The 10,099-nt window shown below is 36.9% G+C and overlaps 1 protein-coding gene across 1 annotated transcript in view; it reads left to right on the top strand.

Moving 5' to 3' along the window:
• Positions 1-10,099, top strand: part of BCAR3 (BCAR3 adaptor protein, NSP family member) — a 75,267-nt gene that overhangs the window by 96 nt on the left and 65,072 nt on the right. The gene's annotated exons all lie outside the window — the stretch shown is intronic.

Raw genomic sequence — 10,099 nt, 5'->3', positions numbered from 1 at the left:
TTGGCTTCTTCAATGAAATTCTTGAGAAAATGTCAAGCAAGATGATATAATGCAAGTGATTAATGTTCCATGATAAAATGTTAGAGCAAAAACTCTAAAGGCTGACAGTTTGCGCTTGTCTTAGAAAGGGGAAAATAAAACCATTGTCTTCTGTAACTGTGTACTAAAACTGACAGAGAAATAGTCACAGGTGAGCTAGATAAAATGAACATTCTACTGTTTCTAATGCTGCTCATATTCGTCTTGTCTCAGACTGTAACAAATGGGCATGTTCACCAGAGTAAGAACACATAGATAACTTTGGTTCTGCAAAAGTTAACAAATATGTTTTTCTTAAAATTCAGAACTAGATAAAACAAACTTATGTGCCAATTGTTATATAAAGTTGTTTATAGGTAAATTGATACTATGTGGCTTAAGAATAATCTTCTCTATTGAGCAAATACCACATAACAGAAGGACCTTACATCAGTCATCTTGAAGATCCCTATAAATTTATTTAGAAATTCTTAGGTAGCCCTTTTCCCACAGGTCTTACATTATCAAAATTTGCTCTTTATTGTCTGTTTTGTGTTTTCAGTTCTTATCATCCATGTACAAATTTATTGACACGTGCATACTATATCATCAATTAAATGGAGCTTTGACACGCTTTAATTCTGTATCACTATATGCCTCATTCAGAAAGTAAATGTGAAAAATGCAACTGAATATTCTCATCAACTCAAAATATCCTTGGATTCTCTTTTAAACAAATTCTTCTTGTCGCTAATCAAAGTTTCATGAAGTAGCACTAAAGTTTATTTAAAACTGGCTTCTGTGTCACATCTGTGCTGCTTGTATACCAGAGTTCTTAGTGGGTGTCATGGTAATCATAATCCAAGCAAAATGAAAATGAAAGTATTTTAAATGTAAGTAGAATTTGTCACAACTAAGAAAAGGTCAGCATCTTCTACCTTCCCAAATGGACCCGGTCAGTAAGACTTAGAAGCAGGTTGGAAAGTTGTTATGTGAGTCGCACTATCATTGTAACACAAAAGACAGTAATGCAGAACCATGGGACGGTTGTTTTGACAGTCAACAAACAAACAAAAACCTGCAGCAAAGATAGCTTACAGCTTACCGAGCCTGAAAGCTGCCTGTAAAAAGCTTTTGCTGAAGAGCAAAACTTAAAAATAGGCTTAATGCATCATTGTTGATACAGTGAACTTTTTTAAGTTCAAGCCCATGAGTCAGAATTTCAGTTCTGCAATATCTGTAGGTTAGAAGCATTATATCATTCTTAGTTCCTCAGCCAAACTGAATATTTTCCTGAAACAAAACTTTAATTTGAAAAAACGCCTGACTTACCCTGACTTCACATACTAACCTGCGTAATGCTAGGCATACACTTAAGAACCATGTTGAACCAAGCTTCTAAGTTCTTGAAAGTCTAAGTAATTGCCTTTGATGTCTTCTAATTTTAAAAATAATTACTAATAGCTATTTACATTGGGTTTTTTATCTCTGAAGTAGAAGGTATGATTATATCCATTTTGCTGAGGAGGAGAGTGATGCACTGTTTCTTGAATTAAATTGTTCTTAGCTAAAGTAGTAAATTCATGGCAGTAGAAGACTTGTTCTTGGGTTTCAGTCAACTGCTTTAGCCAGTTCTTAAGCCAGACCAGAAAGTGCTTATGGTCCTGAATGAAGAAAGAAAACTTCAAGGTAGGAGACTGTTATCCCTGGCAATTAAAATTTCCACATATTAGTGTTGTCTGCTGGAAAATGCAGCAAGTTCTTTAAAGCTACTAAAAAACTAAACCCAAAATGTGTCTATAAAAGCTCCCACTGCATTACCCTGAGCATAGGTTGTTCAGTACTCGAGTTAACACCAGCCCTTTTTGTGTTCCTCCTTACAAGCTTTTTACTAAAGTTTGAAGAGCAGGCACATTGCATTTGTACTTCCTCTGGGTGTGGTTTTTCTTGGAGGATGATTTTGGGGTTTGGTATGGAGGGTGTTGGGGTTTTTTGGGAGAAGCAGAGGGAGCCTCTGTCGCTGTTGCCAAAGCTGAAAAATCCTTTCTACTGAAATGTGAATTCATCATTACTACCAATTTTTGCATTTGGGTAAACCTAGAAAGTGATAAAGTAAGAGGAAATAATTATTCAACTCCCTTCTTTCATGTCATTAGATACGTATGAGGTATCATTTGAGAAACACACTATGACACTTTCAGGCATGGCTAAATTTCCCTAGGAGCTTTTGAAACATTTATAGCTAGTGACACAAAAAAATGAGGCTTTCAGCAATTAGAGGACTACTCAGTCTAAATCAAAGTATGTCATGCTTTTTCAGTGGTTTTAGTTTGAAAGAAAGATTTTTAATTTACGATTTCAAAAACAGTGGCTCTCTAAGAGTAGAAACCTGTGTCGGTTGTCTTATTTGCACAGGGAAACAACATGATTTTATATTTTAGGGTCCTAGGCCTGACCTGTCAAATCTTCATTAGAAAAGGCCACTTTCAGTAATATGACTTGCCAGTAACAAAATGGAGTACATCCTATGGATTTCTCTTTATCTGATTTACAGTGAAGATACAAAACAGTAAAAATAAAAAGAAATACATTTGATCATAACTTTTTATGCTCTGGATGTGTTTTCTTTTTGCTCTGAAAGATGTCATCATCAAATGAAATCTTGTACATACTAATAAATCACCATCAAATTGAAATTTTCCCTTTTTAAATAACGCCTTGAGTTATTCAGCTGCTTATTTTGAAAGTAAGAGAGTAATGATTTTGTGGAGAGAATGGAGAATAAAAGAGAACAGTTCAGGTTTGATTACCCAGATATATTATCTGGAAATTCGTGTTCTTCAAAACAGTGTCACAAACCATGTTATCTATTAATTACAGTGACTATCCTCTTCATTACCCAAAAGCTTCTTTTCCAATATTATTATGCCCCTCAGTTCACTCTGAGATTTATCTTCCTTCATTAGCTTAAGTGCAGTTGGGGTGCTAGCACTTTTGGGCTTGTTTTCTTATTCAAAGGAGTAATAGCTTTTAGAAGCTGTCCAGCTATCTTGACCAGTTTTGTTTTGAGAAAAAATTCGAGACAATGAGTTAACGTTTTGAAAGAAAAATTCTTCATCCCTTTCAGTGACGTCGCTTATCACGACAAAGGGACTCCATATAACGCATAAATACACTCACATTTGCTGTTACGCAGCTTACAGTATCAGAAACAGCAAGCCTCTCTGACAGAAATTTGAATTCTCCTGCACTAATAGGTATAGTATGTTCCTTACTCTGGCATTTGCTACAGAACTTACTTCATCCAATAGAAGCTGATCTTAGAAAAGTAGGTCTTGAAAATGTAGCCCACAGAACACACATAATTTCTGATATCCTGCTGCTTCAGGAGGTTGAAAAAAAAAAAAAAAAAGAGGTAAGATTTCCATGTCGTCTCCTAAAGACTACAAGAATGAGTTAAGGCAACCTGAGCTTTCCTGTCAGAAAGAGATGACAAACTAACGCTCTGATTCAGCCTAGGATACTTCATGAATACAGACTACAGAGGTACTTTACAAAGACAATAAGAATAGTTAAACATTAATCTTTTGGTAGGGTTTTAAAAAATAATATCACCTGTACTTTTTTTAGAAGTTGTCGTTGAGAAAAGGCTTCACCTTCATCTCACTTTCTACCGCTCTTATGGTCTTCAGCTTAACAAGATACAATAAGGTTAAAAGACCGTAACTGACAGAAGACGCTGTCGTGAATGTCTTCCTCACTTGGAAAGATCACATCAAAAGGTCTAAACCAAGCTATTTTGTGTATGTGCCACCTCGTCCCTAGTGAGAAGAGAGGAGTGCTTACGCAGGCAGTCCTGACCCTCCTTTTCAGTTTGGGACTTTGCTATCAATTAAGACTTGATCACAGCATCTTTTGTTGCTTTTATGGTGCTTTTATCAGTTCAGTATCAAAATTCAACTCAAGTTTGTGAGAGCTGGAACAAGCCCTGTAAGGCATTCTGAGTGGAAGGATATAGTGAGATGTTAGTCAACTATGACTGACTGTGCAGGGTATTTTGAGAATAGTTCGCAAGATAACAAGATATGAGTGTTGTGCAGTCTGCCCAATAATTCTAGAGATCACTGCCTAAGGCTTTTACAAATCTAATGTGAAGCAGTGATTTACTTAGCTAACATTCCTGCCCTTACCCTCTCTTCATCAAGATAAGAAAGCTTTTGGAGCATGTGTAGAGATCAAATTCATAAAATGTGTTCAGCTACTTTAACCTTTCAGAAGAAACTAGAACTGGTTGTGTATAAGTAGATCAGTGTATTTTCTCAGCGTTTTCTGGAGGAGTTCAAAATTGTCTTAACAGTAACATAATTTCTACAGTTGATTGGTTGAACTTTCTTAAAATATGAGTGTAAATGTGACATTTTTGTAACTGCTGCTATGAACAGATTAGGAAATTATTCAGTTTGATTACTGCAGTGAAACTAGACATATTTCAGTTAGAATCTATTTTCACATGGCTTTGGGGCTGCATTTTGTAACCTCTTCAGGTACTGAAGTGAGGAATATATTATAGTTCTCAATACAATGTTTTTTCAGAGGAAAGGACTGTTCAAACTGTCATTCACATGGTAAATGGATTTACAGATATTTATGTAATATTTCAATCAACTCACTGGAATGTTCCAAATTCTATTGACATAGCTACAGCTCATGATTGTTCAGCTTCAGATACGTTGAGCTAAATCTAATCTTGCTGAACTGCTGGTGATTACAGGGAATTTGAGGTCGAGTCCGACATTTTATCTCCAAACTGGACTGTATGTATTTCTTGACCCCTGGACATATGTCTTGCAAGGTGACAGCATGATGCCATTTGTTTCTTTGCTTTTTGGCTGTTAAGCGCTAGAATTCTTTAAGCTAAGTTCTAGTAGAAGTAGTGGTCTTTCATATATTTATGAGCATTTATCTTGGTGAGCAATGCTTTTGTTCACACTCTGCTTTTGGCTAATGAAAACAATTAAGTGTATAATCGAATTATGTGCTTGAAAAAATAGAGCCAAATTGATCTCTGAGTTGTTCTGTTTACGCCAGGCTATTTACATGCTAGATAGCTTTGCCTATTGTATTAAAGAATTCTGGGAAGGCTGCAAAACAGATCAGATCAGTCAGTCATACATGCGTGCAGACTGTTTTGTTTTCACAGTAGGGACTAATGGTTGTTATCTAGTCTCCAGTCTATTATGACATGGTTTTGTTTTATGTCTGTCTTTGGCAGAATGCTGTGTCTAGGAGCAAAGTGCCTAATCAGTTACACAGAAATGCTTGTTTTCCAGCACTGAACTGTGCTGAAGTCAGACACTAGAAAAATTATTTAAAAAACCCAAATCTTCTGTTAAATAAATACTAATGTACTTACCAGTACAGAGTATCTATAGTACTAGTGGTAATACTGTAGTACCTGGTACAGAGTACCAGGCTATAATATTCCATTTGCTATTATTTTGAGCTTTAAACAGCAGTGTAACTGTTTCTGGTTCAGCAGTTTCCAGACAGTGCTTGATGTGATAAGTCACTTTAATATGTAAGCATTTTCACAAGGCTAATTTTATAGGACTAAGCGTTTCTTTGTACACTGAAGTTAAGTTTTGGAAAGTTTTGTCAAAATATTTTCTGTTCGCTAAAATGTTACCTGGTTCTGAAACGACTTTGAACAGAATGTGTCTCAGTACACTGAGGTTTGGATTCATCCTGTCTAGCTCTAGCTACTCAGGCTGCGTTTCCACAGTAATTAATACCAAGATCTGTGCATTGACATAATGCCCAGCAACACATTTGACCTGGATCAAATATGTGCACATGATCACATATCTGTTGGATTAGGCAGAGTACACAATACGAAGTTCACCACCTTTATGCTTTTACGCTAGCTTTATGTCAGCCAGTGGTAGGGAAGTGATTAGAATAACTGGTTTGACGTGAGTGGCATTAGCTAATCAGAAAAATAACCATTCAAATTTGTTAAACCACTTCAGTCCAGCAGAATTAATTTTATAGTGGATCAGTGCTTTGAATAGTGGGGCTCTGATATCTTTGATCAGTATTAGAAAACTGAAAGGCTGCTGTGCGATCGACTTGTGACCTTAATTGAAACTGGGGTTCCAAAATGCCAACCTAAGCAGTCTGTGCCCTCTTCAGCTTTCCTTTAGGTGCTTTTTCCCCATCTCTGTATCATTCCTTTTGTTCTTCGTAAAACTATCCTGCAGCTGCATGGTGAACCCAATGGGAAATTTATCTGGCTGAAAACCACCTTTTATTTCCACCCCCCTCCTCGTATTCATCTGGATCAAGTCCCCATGCTGGTTCACTGTTCAGCTGCACAAACGCTTGTTGAAGTATGAATGGCCAAGGAAGAGACAGCAGAGGTGAGTCCTGGTGCCTGAAGTGAAACCACAGCTGAAGGCGTTTTATTAGGAGGCAAGTCACTCTGTGCTCCCTCTAGGTATTAAAAAGAGACAGATTAATTTGGCAGATAATTCAGTCAACTTTCAATTTGAATTACCTTATGTAGGTGTCTGTGTTTTTTTTTTTTTGTTGATTGTAGAGATATCCCAGGATGCCTGACTTCCAGGCAGATCACTCAGCAAGTGCTGACAGCTGGTGGAATGAATTTAAGCCTAAAAGCTACAACTGCAGTTGGCCTGGAACACTTCATCTCTTGAGTGCAGCCTTCCAAATTTCAAGAAGGCATTTGTCCCTTTTCTTTAAATCCTGATGATGTCAAATATTTGCTTAGGGCTTACCACTATATTTCATTTCCTTGCAAATGGAAGTACGCAAGTGGAAAACGTCCCCAATATCTGCACACTTTTTTCTGAAGTGCAAAAATGTTACCAGTTCTGAACATTCTTCCTACCACTGTTTCATGAACAGAAGACCACACGGCTGTGTAGCATGATAGTTGCTCAAGTTCAGGATCTTGTACCAGGTAGTGGCAAAGTAGATGTCCAGTGACACATGAAAGAGCACACCAACCCATAGTGGTGCTTTCACAGAATACTCTCTAAGCATTTAATCTAACAAAAACTAAGTTTCAAAAAGGTATGAGTGTAAAGAGCCAGAAATACTCTTGCCACAATCCTTTTGCCAGTATCTTGATTTACCTTTTGATGTGCACTGCAGCACATTCTGGATCTTGGTGTCCTGCCATCCAGGCCAGTATCCATTCATGTATTCATGGCATGCTGTGACTCCTTTGAGATGCACCTTTTGTTTTCTGTTTCAGGGAAATTGAGGAGTCAGAGGGTGGGGCCTGCAGCTTGCCTGGGCTTGTCCCAATGTGGAATCAAGGTGCATCCAAAATTCAAGTACTAAACCACTCCCAGGTAAACCAAAATCTGGGCTGCGGTTCTGTCTGCGCTTACAGGAATGTTCTCAGCAGCTACCTAGCACCTTTTTGTAGTCTTAGAAATGTTTGTTTGGTATTGCAAAGAAGCCAGGAAATTACATATCCTCTTCTAGAAGTAGCTTCTTCTGGTATGTGAGAAACTGATGACAAATTAGGTGTAATCTGACTCCTGTATTACACAAAAAGGTCTTCTCTCCCAGAGCATGAGGCATAGCGCTGTGTCCTGTAACAATCAGCAGTTCAAGACAGCCATCCTGAAAGCTCTAGCCCAGTACTTAAGAGTAGTGCCCCAGGAAGGAACCGTGGTTTTCTCAACATGACTAAAGCAGGGTTTGATGCTATGTGGGATTGCGACAGTATGATATTTAATCATGTTACCTTATCGTGCTACAGTCTTAAGGAGTGTGGTTTTATTATTATTTCTTATGACCCAGAGTAAAAGAATAAATCGTGCTTCAGATGTGTTGAAGAATCCCACCATATTGTGACCAGCTCCTTCAGTGTGGTAGAAATGTTTACCTGTAGAGAGGGTAATGTAAATATGTATATAAATGCAAATTTCGATTTTGATATAATAAAAAAATACATTGAATATTGCCAGACATGGAAGATATTTATTGGTTCATTTGTAACTATGAATTTAAATAGAGAATTAATTTGGAAAGTGTTCTATCATTAGCCTATTAAAATGTTTGTGTATATTTCATGATTACATTTAATTACATTTAATTATTTATTTTCATGTGTACATCATGCATAATGTATTTTACGTCATTGGTTGAGTTATGAGTGGAAAGATACATAGAAAGTTAAGTGACAGGAAGCTTTTTATGAGGTGTTCCAAGAGCTAGAACTTTGTTTTTCCAGTACCTTCTTTTACTGAGCTGAATTCTGATTAAGTAGCATTTTATGTCTTAATGAGATTTCATTACCATCTTAGAGTGTTTTCCTTTGAGAGGCAAAAGATACAAAGAATCTTTCCTTTTTGTCTTGCACAGGTTTTTTTTATGCAGAGAGATTGCAGTTTTAATAGGATATATACTTAGATCTTTTATAATTTTATTTGTCATACAAAGAAGGCCAGCCTTAATGGATTTAAATAATATATGCATTGACATCATTTATTTTGGGTGAATATAAAGTAATATGCAAAACCTGAATTAGATTAAATGTAATTCATATTCCATAACTTCCTGCTTTTGGTGGGGAAAAAAGATTTGGCATTTAAATTCTTAAATAACTGTTTCTGAATATGTTGTATTTCTTGCCCTGCTGCAGTGGTGTAAAGTTAAAAGTGCTTTCTTGCCATGTGGGTCTTCTCCTTGTCATTCATTACATAGAAGACCTGAGATGTGTGCTATTAAGAAAGAAGATGAGCAAGCAGTACAGATCCTTGCTTGTGCTTGGGACAATATAAATAGAGACAAGCCCATCTTCAAAGAACGTGTGAAATAACTGAGGGACTCCCTCATGTGTTTCTGTTAGATGGCCAAAATAATTAGCATAAAGCCATAACTGGTTTTGCCTTGTCAAACCCAAATATCTTGCCTTTGTCACTCTCAGATAAAGCCCTTTTACTCATTTTGGGTTTGTTTTGGGTTTTTTTTCTTCTCTTTGAAACATTACAGACACAACCAGAGTGCTTTGGAGCAGTGGTATGTAGTGTCAACCTGGCAGATTCCAGACTAGTGCTAAAGTATTCTGGTAGCTTTGCCAATAGATGGAGAGGAGGCTGCTTTGAACCCTTTCATCTGCGTAACAATTAGAGGTGGTGTGGCTGCCTGTGTGGTCTATTTTGCTCTTGCTGAGAGATACAAGGATGTGAAGGTTTTTGCCATTTCTGTTTGAGGGGGCTAGAAATATAGACACTGTTACAACATTGTAAACGTACACCTCTGTGCCATTTAATCTGTTGAAAGTTCCAAATTCGTTTATTGCGGCTTTCTGGCCTTCTGTTTATCCTTGTCTCTACATCAGTTATCTTCTAAATAAAAGAACTCCCCAACATCTGTCACATGCAAAGAGAGGCTGTTGATTCTCTTGTATTTGAGGCTTCTTATAGAAACATGGAAAAACAGCAGCTTACAAGGAAATCTTAGCTCTGTAGGAACAGTTCTTCCACTGCTAGAAGCAAAGAGAGGAAGATAGCGCCCCTGGTAAAGCCCATAAAACCTTGTCCAGCTTCTTTCTGGTATTGTTTTCCAGTTTAATATGTCATTTATCAAACCCAGTCAAAAAAGAAAGCGTGTTTTAGTGCAGTTTTAGCCATGTATTTAAAACTACTGATACAGGTCTGTCAATCTATGCAGCACGAGTTGTTCAATGTGATTTTCAGTACCAAATTGAAGGCCGGGGGGAGGAACACAATATGTTATTATCACAGCATATGTGCAGTAATTTTTTTTTACTAGTTTTTTTATTACTAATTGTTTCTTGTTAATGATGAGACTCAGTTTTATTATACCTGACAAGGGCTTGTACTTAGTTTGGTTTTTTTTTGTTCTAGCAGTGGCTGATACTAGCTGACTTGAAACATATGGAATTTTGTAGCTCTAAGAACTTCTGATAGCTACAGTGAAAATTTTTTCCAAACCCTTACAAAAGTTTTGTTTTCTTTCTGACTTAAGACTTACAATAGTGAGCTGCCGATTAGAAGAGTTTAACAGTAAACCAATTCCT

Source organism: Phalacrocorax carbo, chromosome 6 (genome assembly GCF_963921805.1).
Source record: "Phalacrocorax carbo chromosome 6, bPhaCar2.1, whole genome shotgun sequence".
Lineage (NCBI taxonomy): Eukaryota > Metazoa > Chordata > Aves > Suliformes > Phalacrocoracidae > Phalacrocorax > Phalacrocorax carbo.
Note: the sequence above shows the minus strand (reverse complement) of the source record. Positions and strands in the feature narration are given on the sequence as shown.